This window comes from Nannobrachium achirus (assembly GCF_963921795.1).
Source record: "Nannobrachium achirus genome assembly, chromosome: 5".
In the NCBI taxonomy this organism is placed as follows: domain Eukaryota; kingdom Metazoa; phylum Chordata; class Actinopteri; order Myctophiformes; family Myctophidae; genus Nannobrachium; species Nannobrachium achirus.
In genome coordinates, this window is record NC_137814.1 from 28,319,635 (window position 1) to 28,336,818 (window position 17,184).

Consider the following 17,184-nt stretch of genomic DNA (forward strand, 5'->3'; position numbering starts at 1 on the left):
AGTGTTGAAGAAATAAGAGAAGAATGCCTTTCCAAAGAATATTGGCCTGCGTAGAGGTTAAAAGGTTAGGGGTCAGAGTTCACAGAGAGGTCAAGAAAGAACAACAAGCAGAGCCATAAAGCGTTGCTACAAGTCAAGTGGAACCATGGGGTCAACCAGGGCTTTCGAAGAGGACCCAAGACTTGAACTTTTCAAAACACAAATTCACAAGGAAAGCTTGAAAAGAACAAGTAGGGATGGTGTCAGACCAAAGCCTAATCTGTACAATAGTGTCACATGCCAAAACAACAGCAACAGACGCACGCACGCACGCACACGCACACACCCACACACTGACTGATCTACAAAATCCCGTAGTCTGTTGTGAAATCGCCACAGCTCCAGAGTCGGTGCATGGTCGTGACATTGCTGTTGATTTATTGCTCTTCTTACTGTCCAGAAGACCAGACGAAACATCTGCTTTATCACTCTCTGTCTCCCACATAGAAACCCTTTTGTGTGATCCCAAACATTTCAGGCTTTTGTGCAAGATGCTTTAACAATGATGTGATTTGTCACAAGGCTACCACTATTTCACATTGACTGTAGCAGTTTTACAGGGGCTAAACTTACAATGTAAATTCATCTGAATGAGCACTGCTCTAAAAATGAAACATTATATAAACACTGTCAAACTACAATCATAAAAAAATCACTCGTTTCCAGTGCAAAACTGTTCAGACGTTTTTAGCCGGACGGCCTGCTCATCAGTTCAAGTTGCAAGATGATTCTGAAATTAGCCAAACCAGTCAGTGTTGGGAGGTCCAGACTTAAGCAGCTGGTGTCTACAGTAATAGATTACCCTGCACACTGACCACAAAAACACACTTCCAGCCATCATCAGTCCCAGTCCACTAAATTTAAAATACTTTCAGCTTGGTTGCTGGAAAGGTTCTTGAAATGAATAGTCTTGAAGTGACTAATGTCTTCGGGGGGATTTTAAGATTTGCTTGGTGTTAACACGTCTTGTAGGGGAAACCCTCCACTGGGCCAACTTAAACCACATTAAACCTTGTGTCGCTATCTTGGGCAAATAATCAAACATTTTCAGTATCGTAGTCGCAATGCGTTGCGATGATGGGACCCAATGTTGGCTTGTAGATCTGTGAATTTTGCTATTCTTTGCCAGTATATACAGAAAAGAGAATGGAGCTGGAAGTCTTACTGTTCACTGGGAATTGTAACTCTGAGTGAATGATTGATAAAAAAAGAAAATATAATTCATTATAATCCTTGTCATATAATGCCCACCTCAACACCAGTTTTTATTCTCTTGTCTTTATTTTTATTTTATTTTTCCTTTACTATTTATTTTCCATGCACATGCCTTTCTCATATTTGTTATTCTGTTTTGTGAATTTAATACATGGAAAGTAATACAAAATAAGTAAAACATTAAATAAAAATAGAAGGGGAATGGAGCAGGATTTCAGATAGACTTACAGTAAGCATGAGTCTGCCATCAGAATGACTGTTACAGACATACATTAACAGTGTGAGGGACATGACCTCATTGCAGATTTCCTCTAGTTCAGACAACATCTGGATTCTGCATCATTGCGATGCACTTCAGGGAGTTCACATTTTCTCTGAATATATTCACCTTTTGTGCAACACTTGTTACTACATGGAGGCCAGGGACAGTCCGCCTATACAACAATAGCTACCTTGCAGATCTGAGGTCTCCACAGCAAGTCCGAAAATACTTAATTCTGATTTATTTTCATTTTTATAGAGCCTTAATGGCCAGTACGCAAGGCAACATGTTACCTTTCAATTGCCATGTGTGAAACAAACAGTACTTAAATAAATGGCCTGGGGTTCAACTGACTGCAGCATGCTGTGCTGTAGTCTGATTTAGTGCATGGCAAGTATCCCGGGACCAGAGCCTTGTTGGTCCCCAGGGGCCAATACACAATAGCCAGTCATGGTAATCCTAATAAATAGGGCCAATAATTTTAAGATAACTCATAATAATAAATAGGCCTAAACGGATTGTTTCGGGTGATGGCAATATCGGTTGGAAGAATGGAGCCTGCTGTTGCTGCTCACAGACAGACAGACAGACAGACAGACAGACAGACAGACAGACAGACAGACAGACAGACAGACAGACAGACAGACAGACAGACAGACAGACAGACAGACAGACAGACAGACAGACAGACAGACAGACAGACAGACAGACAGACAGACAGACAGACAGACAGACAGACAGACAGACAGACAGACAGACAGACAGACAGACAGACAGACAGACAGACAGACAGACAGACAGACAGACAGACAGACAGACAGACAGACAGACAGACAGACAGACAGACAGACAGACAGACAGACAGACAGACAGACAGACAGACAGACAGACAGACAGACAGACAGACAGACAGACAGACAGACAGACAGACAGACAGACAGACAGACAGACAGACAGACAGACAGACAGACAGACAGACAGACAGACAGACAGACAGACAGACAGACAGACAGACAGACAGACAGACAGACAGACAGACAGACAGACAGACAGACACACACACACACACACACACACACACACACACACACACACACACACACACACACACACACACACACACACACACACACACACACACACACACACACACACACACACACACACACACACACACACACACACACACACACACACACACACACACACACACACACACACACACACACACACACACACACACACACACACACACACACACACACACACACACACACACACACACACACACACACACACACACACACACACACGCGCGCGCAAGCACGCACTCACATGCACACATACACACACAGGTAGAGAAGTTGGTTTCCAGTGTTTAACTGTTTCAGGGATTCAACTAAAACCTGGGACTGTGCCGTGCGCACACTTCACTTTTCCATCTCTCCTCACCTTATGTCACCTCTTCTTTCCCAGTCTCTCTATTCCCCACCATCTGTCTCTCTTTTTCTCTCTCCCCTCCAGTTTTCCAGTGGTTTGTTGGACAGAGTTGATGAGTTACAGCACAGCAGTGGTAGAGCAACCACACTAAGTAATGGCATTCCCTCGTACCTCCAAGTTTCAAATGTGTACGTTTTTTCGCAAAGCAAAGCCCTGCTTCATCATACAAGGCCGTCGCACAATGGTGAAAGTGCGAGCGCTAGGCGTTGTGTGCTTGTACTGTAGATCGGCTGTTTTCACTAGTTTAAATAATCTTTAAAATGATAAATATATTTTTTAAACGAACCGTTTCCACCCGACAACTTAACGATTTGCTACCCTTATGGTTTGTTGAAGAGATCAATGCACATACTGTATCACTTTGCACCAGGTTCTGAATTCCGCAAAACAAATTGACACTGTTGGGCAGAAACCTTTCATCTTGTAAAAATGTGATTGATGTTTTTATAGACCATAAACAAATTGTAACGAACCCTAATCAGTGTTAGTCAGTGTTAATTTAACGCAAAACCAAAGCACATCAAAGGTCAATCACATTGTTAACAATTCCAAGGCCTGATTTATATTTAGTTGTGCACCTGTGTTGTGTGGTGAAAATAGCCCATCTACAAGTTCAAAATGTGTCTCATCACAATGTGTTGTGAGCTTGTAGATTGGCTGTCCACAGGACACCATCGTATGATGGAGTATAACTTAAACATTTGGCAAATTAACGTATAATCATCAGCCCGTTGTTGGTGCTCAGGGATAGATTTATATCAAATGAGTCGATTGACATAAATCATTTTATTCAAATTGAATTTGCAGTAAATTACTGAAAAAGGCTGACTGTAAGGATTCTGGTGAATCACTTCATAACAGGGACAAATACCCATGCCTCTAAAATGTTCATGTTCAAAGTAGTATTTTTCCACACACAATTAGTTGAGCTACTGTACATGTGTGCCTCACTGCAACCATAAAATACATTATTTCATCTATTAAAAAACACATCCTGTGCAAAATATTCACTCTGTATAGTTTTAGCAGCTGTCTGAAGGAGTGTGTGTATGTGATTCTGCAAATAGTCACGCAGTATCATTTCAGCAGCTGTCTTTGTGAAAGTGTGTGTGTGCACGTGTGTGCGCACTGCACACACAGACACGCCTCCAGTACAGCGGATGTTACTGTACCTACTCTATCTGACAGAGAGATGCAGAGGAGTCAGACCCATATCTGAACTGAAAACCAAAACCAGGATAGATGGGTTCAGTGAATGTGGACTGGAAGGTGTACAGGTGTGTCAGTGTGTCAGAGGTGACTCTGTAGAAGGACACAGTGCCAGCAGGACAGTCCAGATACACTCCTATTCTATTAGTGGAGCAGACTGGGAGTTGGATGTCAGTTCTCTTCTTATTGTGCCACGCAGTGTAACGGTTACCATGGTGACCATGATGTTCCAGACTCCAGGACTTGTTGTTGTATCCAAACACACAGTCACTGGCCTCACCTCTGCTGATTCCTCTGCATGCCACTGCTATGTGAACCTGTCCACTACACTCTACCTCCCAGTAGCAGCGTCCAGATAGACCCTCTCTACACAGCACTTGGAGACAGGTCTCAAATCTGTCTGGGTGTTCAGGATACAGCTGATTCTCTGCCTCAAATGTCACTTTTCTGTTGTTCGCAGACAGAGAGAGGAATGGATTTGCTGTGTTTGGGTCCAGCGTGAGCTCACATGCATCTGATGGGGACAAGAACATGTAATATAGCAAAAGTTTATATCTATCAGTCAGTTATGACTTCAGGCATGTGCACACACACACACACACACACACACACACACACACACACACACACACACACACACACACACACACACACACACACACACACACACACACACACACACACACACACACAGATTATGTAAAAAAATACAAAAAGAAGGGTGTTTAAAGGAGACATCCAGACCAACACACATATAGGGTTAAATCTGCCTTTTATCATACCCCTTCATACCTGCGATTTTTTTCATAGCTACCCCTGTTGCTAGATTTCGGCTGCCCCTGTTGCTAGGTTCGCGGGCTCTCTCATAACTAACACAGTGGATTGTCCTTAGGCTAGTGCGGTTATTTCTTTAGCTTCAAAGTTAGTATTTTTTGATTGGATTGTGTTTACACAACATCCTGAGACCAACCAAACCGCTGTTTTGACCTCACAGGCACCCTTACTTGTCAAACGGCTTCTGCTCTGCACCAGAGCAGGGAGAGGAGAGGCTAGAAAGGGAGGGGAGGGAGGGGTCTGTCGTATCCTATTGTCTCACCTGCCAGTGAGGAGCCTCCACCAGGAGGGCGTAGAACCTTCACCCTAATCCTCCCGCCCATCACTCCTCACTGACAGGATTACACGCATTGACCAACATCACCCTCCTTGACCAGTTTCCCTCCCCTGAACACGGCCATTTGTGTTTGTATAGACCAGTGGTTCTCAACCTGTGGGCCGGGACCCCAGGAGGATCCCCAAATTATTTTGGGGGGTCCCCAGATGATTAACTTAATGTGCAACATTGTTTTCTCACTCAACAGTAAACGGAGTTTAAGTGTATAGACTATAGAGGGTATCTGCACATTTCTGAAGTGACAATGTAAGGCATTTTTAATACCTCTAAAATGATTAGGGACATTAGGGACAGAAATTGTGAAAATAGACAAACTACATGCTCACAACACCTCGCAACGCGAGGCCTTGTGAGCATGTAGATCGTCTATTTTCACAATAGAACCATGTTATACAAAATGTAATTCCTCAACTCTTAGTGCTCGTCAGGGTGGGGAGGGGTCCCCAGTTAAAATATGATTATTTTGGGGGTCACGGCCTGAAAAGGTTGAGAACCAGTGGTATAGACGACCGACAAAGCTGGATGCACCACGGTGGATTCGAACCCACAACCTCCTATTTATTTGCCGTTCTACCACTGTAAAAATGTTACTTTAGTTGCTACCAAACATCCCTGATTTGATTTCATGAATAAAACCGAATACACACTTACACTTCCTCACACCTGGTTTCAGCCTCCATACTCCACCATGGTCAACACTGGGGATGGAGGGAAAACAAAGTTAGGCCATATTCTCTTTGATAATAGAATGATACATATTTTACACCATTACTGTACACATTAACTAACAATACTTTATAATTGAAATAGGACTTTGACAGGATCAAAACAGGGATCAAAGGTATATGACAGTGTAGATCCAATATGCAATACATCTGCCGTTTTTCCTTTGTGCATATAGTTGCTTGTAATTGTTGATTACACATATTAATACTAGAATTTTGCCCGCCTTCGGCGGCCTCATCCCAGTCTTCGCACACTTCTCGTGCTCACACGCACACTCTCACGCACAGCTATGAATTGCCCCTCAACGGCGGCCTCATCCCAGTTTCGCACACTTCTCGTGCTCACACGCACACTCTCACGCACAGCTATGAATTGACCCTCAATCACATTGCTTTCTGCTCTTTTGAGTGAGAACAAACCTGAATTGACAGCCTTTTGGGAGATTAGGGTCAACATTTATTCTGGATATAGAATAGCTGCTATTTAGAGTATGGTTTAAATCAAGTAGGTAGACAATTCAATACACAATTTTACTGAACAAATGGGCCGTTACTAGCAGAGGTGTAACGAATAGCTAACTGTTTGACATTGTACCTGCACGGCCCATCATCTCAGAGAGGTGGGACTACTATGACATAAAGTATGGACTTTTGATATAAAAATACACAATACAATGACTACCAGACCACAGATATCTTACAATAAATCTCTGCGTGTGTGTATGTAATCCGCGCATCTCGAGAACTGTTCGTCCCACCAGCTTCAAATTCGACACGCGCGTTCCCCACCGCAGCAGGTAGTGCAGAGCCCGGCCTCGACCCGACCCGATAAGCGATTTTTCGGAACCGGCGCGAAAGGTTCGGATTCTCTGTATGCGGAGATGATGTCAGGGTTTTCCGGAACCGGCACTGTGTCTGCAGAGATCTCCATATTTGGGCATAAAATGGACGCAGACAGACAGATACAGATATCTCCATATATGGGCATTAATGGACACAGGCAAACAGATGGTCAAAACGGGTCCTATGACAACAGGTATAATGGGGTTTGCATTACACAGACTTTGGCACTCGCGTTTCCCGCTGCAGCAGGGAGTGCAGTGCCTGGCCTCGACCCGACCCGATACGCGGTTCTCCAGAACCGGCACGAAAGTTTCGTTATCTCTGTATGCGGAGCTGATATCTGACATCAGTGTTTTCCGGAAACGGCACTGTGTCTACAGAGATATCTCCATATATGGGCATAAATGGACACAGGCAAACAGATGGTCAAAACGGGTCCTATGACAACAGGTATAATGGGGTTTGCATTAAAGGGTGGGGCATTCATTCCCTATTTACATCGTTCCTGAGTAGGCTGGTCCCCGGCCGCCCGACAGACAGATACAGAAATCTCCATATATGGGCATAAAATGGACGCAGATAGACAGATATCTCCATATATGGGCATAAATGGACACAGGCAAACAGATGGTCAAAACAGGTCCTATGACAACAGGTATAATTTAATTTGCATTAAAGGGCGGAGCATTCATTGCCTATTTACGTTCGTTTGCAGGCAAGCTTCTAGTGCTCTAAAAGTGTTCATTTCACCAGACCTTTAAGTGTTTTGATATTGTTTGCACACTCAATAGTGTAGCACACTGGGCAGTAGGCAGTATACTGTAAGCATTCAACCATGGCCCAGTCTCTCATACCTAAGGGTGTCCAGTCCCCAGTGTGGATCCTTCCGCCCAGCAGAGAGAAGTTTAACACATTCTCCAAGGTGATTGTAGCTCAGGTCCAGCACTCTCAGATGGGAGGGGTTAGAGCTCAGAGCTGAGACTAGAAAAGCACAGCCTTCCTCTGTGACCAGACAGCCTGACAACCTAAATATACACACACGGGCATGCACAGTGAAAAGCTTCACAGTTAAACTTGCTTGCATTAAAATATTAAAACAGATATTCTGTCTTAAAAAAAATGATCTATTTCTTAGAATTAAATGTTTTATTTAAATCGTGCCCTGTTGAGCAGTTTCAGGAATACTGACCTGAGCGTCTCCAGTGTACAGTATGCACTTCCCAGTCCAGCAGAGAGCAGTTGCACTCCTAAATCCCTCAGCTCGTTGTTACTGAGGTCCAATTCTCTCAGACTAGTGAAGTTGGACCCGAGAACTGATGACAACTCCTCGCAGCCATGCACCATCTGAGAAGTTACAGCCACTCAACCTACATACAGTAAGCATTAATAATAAAAATGAATAAAATGTTTATTTTCAGTAAGAGATTGATCATAATAAATACTGTACAGTACCGTTTACAGTTTAGGAATTTAGCAGACACTTTTAATCCAAAGCGACTTACAATAAGCAGGTAATACACATCAATAAGCAAGATAATATTTCAGTACATTAACAACAACAGTACATGCCAAGTGGGACCCCCAGGGGTCCATCAGGGGGTTCCAGGGGTCCCCAGCAAAATGTGTTAATATAGCATAAAAATAAGTTTAACCACTTTAACCCCTTCACTCTTTGAATCCATATTCCATCCTCATGGGCTATTTGGACTATAGCCAATATACGAGTAGATCTGCTTTTTTGTCTTATACAGTATATCTCAAAATAACATAAACCTTGTATCTTAGATGGGGTTCTGCAGCCAACGTTGCAAGCCTATTAAGCCATTAGCAAACACAATGGCAACAAACATCATGTGTGTGTGACATGTGTGTGTGTGCGATTGCGTCCGCGTGCAAGTGATCGTGACGCAAGCGCGAGTGATCGCGACGCACGTGCACGGTCATGAGCGATCGCGCAGGGTGTGTGTGTCCGTCTGTGTGAGAGACTGCTTCCACACATAACTGCGACCAGAAACATGTAATCAACATAACAACTTGGTGAAATCAGCACGCACATGTGTGTGTGTGTGTGTGCGTGCGTGCGTGCGTGCGTGCGTGCGTGTGCGTGTGTGTGTGTGTGTGTGTGTGTGTGTGTGTGTGTGTGTGTAGTCCACTCAGAGAGTGGGCGGGTCTATGGGCTGGAGCCAGGCAAAGCCTATACCATCATGGTTAATGTGGAAAAAATGGAACATCAAAGATTTTCCAGAAAGTTAGCATTTCCCAGTTCAGAACATTCAGATAGATATGGAGGGGGGGGGGGGAGGTCCAGTTTAATTCTAAACTGGACAGGGCGCCAATTAAGAGCAACAAAAAGTGGGGTGATATGGTTGCATTAGTTTGTGAGGAGTAAGGAGGCGTCGGCATCTGATGGCAACTATCGCCAACGTCCTCTTTACTGGTGCTAGATGCCGCAAGAGTGTGTTGCTGGGACAGAGAAAGGTCAATAATACGGTTGATTTTCTCTTATTTGTGTCTCAGTTGGTGTCAACCTACTTCACGCAGATACAGGAAGTAAACCGGAGATGACATGTCTTGCTATTACTTGGGCTGTGTGCTATTTGGGAAAAGGGGCGGGCGCACAGATCGGTGAACCAATAGGCTCCACTGGCTTGTTTTCAGCAGGGAATTTGCCTGCCCCTCTAGATTAAAATCAGCCAGTGTTAGCATAGACATATAAAGGTAGACGCCTCCTCCGGCTCTGGGCGTTGGTAAAAGAGGACTGGCAAGCTTCCGGAATTCACAGAATGGGATGCTCGGTAGGCCAATCAGATGCGGGACTCCCTCTTTCCCACTGCAGGGGGCAGAGTGCCTTCCACAGTTCCACAGTTACGCACTTCCGCCAGTCCTGTTTTACCAGTCGCGCCAATGAACTGCAGCGGCGGATGAGGTATCTAGATTTTTATATCTGTGAGTGTAAGTACAGGAACACTGACCTGAGAGTCTTCAAGCTACAGTGTGGACTCCCCAGTCCAGGACATAAGAGCATCACACCTGAATCTTGTAGGTTATTGTTACAGAGGTCCAATTCCATCATACTAGAGGAGTTAGTGAGGAGAACTGATAACTCCTTACAGCACTTCTCTGAGAGATTACAGCCACTCAGCCTGAAGAAGTACTAATAATCAGTCAATAAAGCCACATCATTGTCTGCAGTTTCTCCAGTAAAAAATACATACATAAATGTATAAGTGTCTACTCATAATGAACTCCAAAAGTTTAATTTAAGTGATCATCTGTTGAACAGGTCTAGGAATGCTGACCTGAGAGTCTTCAAGCTGCAGTGTGGACTCCCCAGTCCAGGACATAAGAGCTTCAGACCTGAATCTTGTAGATTGTTGTTACTGAGGTCCAATTCTCTCATACTGGAGGAATTACTGAGGAGAACTGATAACCCCTTACAGCATCTCTCTGTGAGGTTACAGCCACTTAGCCTGAAGAAGTATTAATAATAGTCAATAAAAATGTTTATATTCTGTTAAAGATCATAATGCACATAGGCCTATACCGTGTATACGTATGTGTATAAAGTATATAGACATAATACATTAAATATATCCAATTATCATCTTCCTTTGCTTAAAAAAAATAATAAAAAAAACAAGTAAAAACAACAACAAGAACATAAAGCAGTGTCTATTCAGAACAAACTCCATGGGCCTGATTAACTAAGATGGTTGTAAATAAAGTGTCTATAGGATGCGTTCACGTGGGAGATCATTTGCATTGCTCCACGTGCCATTTAAGACCATATAAGGCAACTGGAAACCGATAAAAAACAACGCCACTCTTCAAAAGGGACAGATCTACAAGCCAATAAAAGTCCAACAGCAAAACTGTGGCCCACTTGCTTTATTTTATTTTATTATGTGTTAACAATATTTTATTTGAAAAAAAGATGAATCAGACACTTAACGTTGGAGTGTAAACAGCTTAGTGAATCTGGCCCCATGTGTTTCACTTACTGTGAGTGGTCACCTGCAGAACACGTGAATACTGACCTGAGAGTCTCCAAGCTACAGTACGGACTCCACAGTCCAGCACATAATAGCTCCACACCTGAATCATGTAGGCCATTGTTACTCAATTCCAATTTCCTCATTCTAGTGGAGTTGGAGCAAATACTTTCTGACAACTCCTTACAGCATCTCTCTGAGAGGTTACAGCCATTCAGACTGAAGAAGTATTAGAAAAAACACAACACACACACACACACACACACACACACACACACACACACACACACACACACACACACACACACACACACACACACACACACACACACACACACACACACACACACACACACACACACACACACACACACACACACACACACACACACACACACACACACACACAGAGTATTATTCTGTATACTAGTAAGACCCCTCAGGGCGACATGCGACCTCACCCTAAAGGGCGAAGTTGCGCCAATTCTTGGCCATCTGGTACCCATATATAGAGATCCATGTACTGTATATAGTAGGCATTCCCATATGAAGTCCTGTTAGATATGGGCTTAATATTGATGACATCAGGGATCTCCATATATGGGCATAAAAGGGATTCTGTTAGAGTGGTTCCCATGATATCACAATATGGGCCGTGTCTTGGCCATCTGGCCAGTGATATATATCGATGACATCAGAGATCTTCATATATGGGCATAAAAGGGATTCTGGGGAAAAAACATATATGGTGAATGGTCATTCAGCTCATTCAGACAATGAAACAGATTGATGCTTCTCTCTGGAGAGGGATTCTCTCTGATCTTCTCCTTGATATACTTGACTGTTTCCTGATTGGTCCGGGACTTGATTCCTGTCCATTTCAGCAGTCTTTGTAAGAGTGTCTGATTGGTCACCAATGAGAGGCCCAGCAGGAAACGGAGAAACAAGTCCAGATGTCCATTTGGACTCTGTAAGGCCTTGTCTACAGCACTCTGGTAGAACTTTTGTATATTACGCTTGTCTCTAAAAAGCTTAGACCTCCTGTTTTTCTTTGGTTCTGCGAGCATGTTGACTCCAGTGTTAATGAATGAAAGAAAGACATAAAGAGCAGCAAGAAACTCCTGAACACTCAGATGGACAAAGCAGAACACCTTGTCCTCGTTCAATCCACACTCCTCTATAAAGATCTGTGTGAACACTCCAGAGTACACTGAGGCATCTCTGATGTCAATGCCGCACTCTGTCAGGTCTGCTTCATAGAAGATCAGGTTGCCTTTCTCCAGCTGTTCAAAAGCTAGCTTTCCCAAAGACAGAATGACTTCACTTTTCTCTGGATTTGTGTCAGAGTGTGTCTGAGCTCTGTCATGATACTTGAAATTCTCCTGTTTGGACTGGACCACCATGAAGTGGATGTACATCTCAGTCAGGGTGAAGCTGCAGATTCCTGCTTCCCTGGTTTGACCAAAAAAGTGATGAAGAAGTTCCACCAAGCTGAAATTCTTCCTAATCACCAAATTCAGCTCTCGAAAAGTGAATGGAAACAATAAGTGAATATTCTGGTTGGCTTTGTCCTCTGCCCATTCCAGTACATACTTCTGTGTTATGACTGTTTTACCAATGCCAGCCACTCCTATTGTCATCACTGTTCTGACTGGTTCATCTTGTCCAGGCAAGGGTTTAAAGATGTCTTCAAATTGGATTTGTGTTTGGTTTCCTGGATGCTATTTCAATTAGTCTAACCTCATGTTCTTTATTGACCTCTCCACTTCCTCCCTCTGTGACGTAGAGCTCTGTGAAGATCTGATTCAGAAGTGTTGGGTTTCCTCGTTTTGTTATCCACTCAAACAAACACAGAAACTTCTCCCTCAGATAAGACTTGAGTTGTTGACAGACAGGAGAAATAGTTTCTAAATGAACAGGAACAGAAGATATCAATGAGTGTATGTTATGGTAAATGGTGCAGTTCCCAAATAAGAGAGAGTGATCAGACATTTGGGGCCCTAGATTATGAAGAGTTTCTCATTGACCTCAGATTATGTATCGGTGACCACTATTCATGTTTATTTTACCACTGGCGTGAACACTCATGAAAATAGCAGATCCACAAGCTCACAACATGTAATGATGCATTGTGAGCATCGGCTATTTTCAGCAAAGACATTTGTGTAGAGGGAAAGAAATTAGGGGGGCGTAATTTAGACCCCCGGTTTCAATTGGTTACTTGAGCTAAAACATTTGGGAACCAATGGTTTACAGCACTGACTGGTTGACAATGTCAATAATGTTATTTTAAGCAGACGACACATTGGATACCAAATGTTCCATCATCTTTATTGTTTTCGGATATTTCTGCAATTACCTCTATAATAAAAACGTCAAAGATGTGAATAAAGACTTTCTTAATCTGTTCCATCGTGATAAAGCTGTGAATAAAATACTTTCTTACTGCTCTCCAGAGTGTCAGCCAGCTCATCCTGTTTGAGATTGTCTTCAAGCAGCTGAAACACAAAATGATGAGGAAGTTTAGCATAGGACTAAACATACTGTATACGGGAAGACATTTTTTAAATAAATTGAAACAAAAGCCAGAGTTCTTGCAGTCTGGCTGTCCCTTTCCGCTCACATTTAAGTCCATTAGCAGTTTACACCAACTATAATAGCCTACCAAGTCTACAGCTGTGTCAAACGCTTACCACATGTTGTAAGTAAGTGGTACATAATGACTTAACCTAGCCCTATAGGCTATACTTTGTATGACATATACCAAAAATATTAGACGTTTGTGGGTAATCCATTTTCACGTACAATCTTTCTGCTCCAACATCTGGCTTTGTACGATATGTATGTCCCGCCCCATCCCCCTTGGGATAATAAAGGTATCTATCCCTCATTGGCCAAGCTTCATGGGACACTTAATAAAATGAACACATAAAAGCACAGCTCACTTCATTGGGTGTGTTTTTTTACCATCTATATAGCATATTATGTCCCACAAAATTATAAAGTTGCAAGTTTAAGCAATAACAAGTCTAGCTAGGAGCTTGACTATATTAGGCTACTATGTAGGGGAGACAATGAGATCCTGGCAAATCACAGACTGGTCAATCACAGCGCATCCTCACCGGACATGCTTGCAGAGACTGGGTAGACTCTTGAGGTAATGAAGTCAAAGATGTTTGGTGCCATTGTAAGGTGGGCCAGTCTTACTGTTACGTTCAGAAATAACTGTATTATAATAATGCAATACTATTAACCATTTATCATTAAAGGAATATATATATATTACTGTTGTATGATTGTTCTTATATAAACCCAAATGAAAAAGGGGGACCTTTGTTGCCGGACAACGCCAGTTGGACTTTAACCAACAAACCATTAAAGGTTTACACACCACTAGGCTAAGACACAGGTTCGTAGTAATACCAGGCTGGGAGAGCAATAAATGGGTACGAACACCCTGGAGAGACTGACACCACAACGTTTTCAGGGGGGTACAAAGTTACAATACTTTATTATAAATTAACCTTGACAGAGGCCTCTAACCGCCACTAAACAATAAAACCCAAACAAAAAACCTAAATTCTAAAAGGCGCCATTAACTAATAAAACAATTCAAAGCATTTATTAATCGTTAAAATATTATCTTCAATTCTACCAGTAAAGTGCAAGGTGCGTGTCGTGGAGCACTTCACTAGTGTTCGTCTGTCCAAACGAATAAGTATAGCAAGGGGGGGCACCGGGGAGCCCAATATAGCCACACAGCTTAGCAGAGAGGGGGTTCAACAGCATACATCCTACGTCTCAATTCCACGGCAGATTCTGAAACACACATGAGGAGGCCGCCAGCTCATCTGTTCACAAGTGCATAATGGTTGTCCTAGAGTGCGGTGCTTTAACTTTGTGTGTCGCGATAGACAGGTACTTACACACCCGGCAAGCAGACGCTTGCCGGTGAGTGATGTAGGCGTGCGACACACAGGACCGTCTCTCTCCGTCTCTCTCACAGCAGGCCAGCTAGGGATGGGTATCGAAAACCGGTTCTTGTTGAGAACCGGTTGCCCGTGGTTCGGTTCCATGGAATCGTTAGCCAATGTCCTTAACGATTCTGCTATCGATTCCTGCATATGCGCGATGACATCACGTCACACACGCGACGCGCTGCCTTGTTTAGAAGCAGCCAACATGTTGTCTGATGCTCTGGTCCTGTGACTAACTAAAGCAAACATAACAAGTAGCAGGCAGTCTACTTTATAGTGGCAGCCTACATAATACAGATGGTGCTGGTTACCTTTGCAATGTACGGATATATTCCATAATCCTGTGTCTGTCAATGTCGTCTCAAAAAAGAAGAAGAGAAAAAAAAAAGCATCGTGTCACCAGGCTTTCCTGCCTCCAGACGGTCCATGCAGAAGGAGTTTACTTTCACTTTCATTTAACAGAAAGCAACAGCTTTGCAAAAGCTCTTGCAAGGCTGCAAGGTACAGAAAAAGCCATCCTATAGCCTAAATGTCCCTTTATTTTAACCAGTTTCAAAGGAAAACCACCTCCCGTTTCTCTGTTGTTGAAAAAAAAAAAGTCAGTTCACTTTGCGTGGTGTCGTTGTGTGTCTGTCCGCACGCTGGATTAATCAATGCATGTCCAGGTGAAGCCCGTTAAAAGTCGTTATAGTATCCTCCGATAGTTTCACAAAGTACATTAAGCAACAGAAATGTATTATTTAACATTTTAAGTCCCTTACAGAGGTTTTACAACCCAAACAACAGGAACAGTGTCATGAGGTAATATTTTGCCCTTAAATATTTGAAAGGAATAGACTAGAGTCAGACTACTGTGACATAAGGTAAATTTCTCACCTTGAAAACAACAAATGCAACCTTATTTATTTTAGCTTTTAAGACAATCGTTTTAAAACAATATTTATTCAATAATAATATTTTTAATAATATTTGAAATAAATTATCTCAATATGTAGCCATAATTTTAAAATAAAGTTTTTGCCATAATCATGCAGCTCTAACAGTGACACAGACATAGCAGCAATGGCACAGCAATTACAAATATAGGCTATATACAGTAGTATGTATTTTTAACTTTAGGCCTTTCAGTGAATGATCAGCTGGCATCAATATTATATCCATATTAGGGCTACACTGTAAAAAAATAAGTTGTGCCTTCACATTCTGAGCACTGCAAAAACGGGACGTTGGATTGAGCTTTTTTGGGTGAAAAATATAAATAAAAACTAGAAAAAGAAGAAAATGACAGGAGGAGAATAAGGAGTGGAGGAGGTAGAAAAGACCATTGGCCACTATTTCTGACCAGCCCCCTGCATGGCGAGGGGGCTGAGAATCGATAAGAGAATCGATAAGGAACCGGATCGATAAGCAGAACCGGAATCGGAATCGGAATCGCTAAAATCTTAACGATACCCATCCCTAAGGCCAGCACGGACCGTCTCTCTCCGTCTCTCTCACAGCAGGCCAGCTCGGACCGTCTCTCTCACAGCAGGCCAGGCACTGGTTCGTTCCTCTCACCGGCTCGCCAGTCTCTCCGTCGCTGTAAACTATAAGGTTCGCACAATGGTTCTCACTTAGCGTAGCATAGCTACTTTACTCAGTCCCATGAGTCTCTATATTGCGTACGTGGTTCCTCAGAACCCCCGGTGTCTCTGCTCTCTCACAACACGTCTGCTCCGTTCCCCTGCTTCCCTCTGACTGAGACGCGCCGTCCCATTCATAGTCCTGCGTCCCGCCCAGCTGCCACTCAATTGGCCAGCCGTGACGTCAACCCCACACTGCATAGGCTGCAACATGGCCGCTAGTTACCCTATCCAGAACCTCCATTCACTTAAAGTCCCGCAGTCCATTCAGAAAAAGAGAACATGATTAAGGGGAAAGGAATATTATTACAACATAAATACCATAACGGAAATACAATGTGTTTAAATAAAAGAAACAAAAAGAAAACATCATTGCATTTAAAGAAATAATACAAAAAATGAAAAATAACAACACCTTCCTTTCATCCCTATCACACCATGTTATTTGTGTCCAAAGTGGCCACTGATAAGATAACTCAAACTACATAGTGCTGCTTTAACTCTCTCTCTCGATGTCTGTGAGAGAGGGGAGGGGGAGTGTGTTTGTACACACAGACCAGATGTCTTACATAGTTTCCCTTTAATGTAAAAGTAGTCTTCTTATTATGCAGAATGCCTATTTCACAATC

At 42.9% G+C, this 17,184-nt stretch overlaps 1 pseudogene across 1 annotated transcript; it reads right to left on the reverse strand.

Annotated features, from left to right (window-relative positions):
- Nucleotides 1-7,793: 7,793 nt before the first annotated feature.
- LOC308284973 (NACHT, LRR and PYD domains-containing protein 3-like) lies at nt 7,794-16,768 on the reverse strand (annotated as a pseudogene). The gene is made up of 7 exons: nt 16,637-16,768; nt 13,403-13,454; nt 11,732-12,863; nt 10,966-10,978; nt 10,264-10,434; nt 9,937-10,038; nt 7,794-7,989 (listed from the first exon to the last, which is right to left on the reverse strand). The product of its transcript is annotated as an NACHT, LRR and PYD domains-containing protein 3-like (transcript).
- Nucleotides 16,769-17,184: the final 416 nt, after the last annotated feature.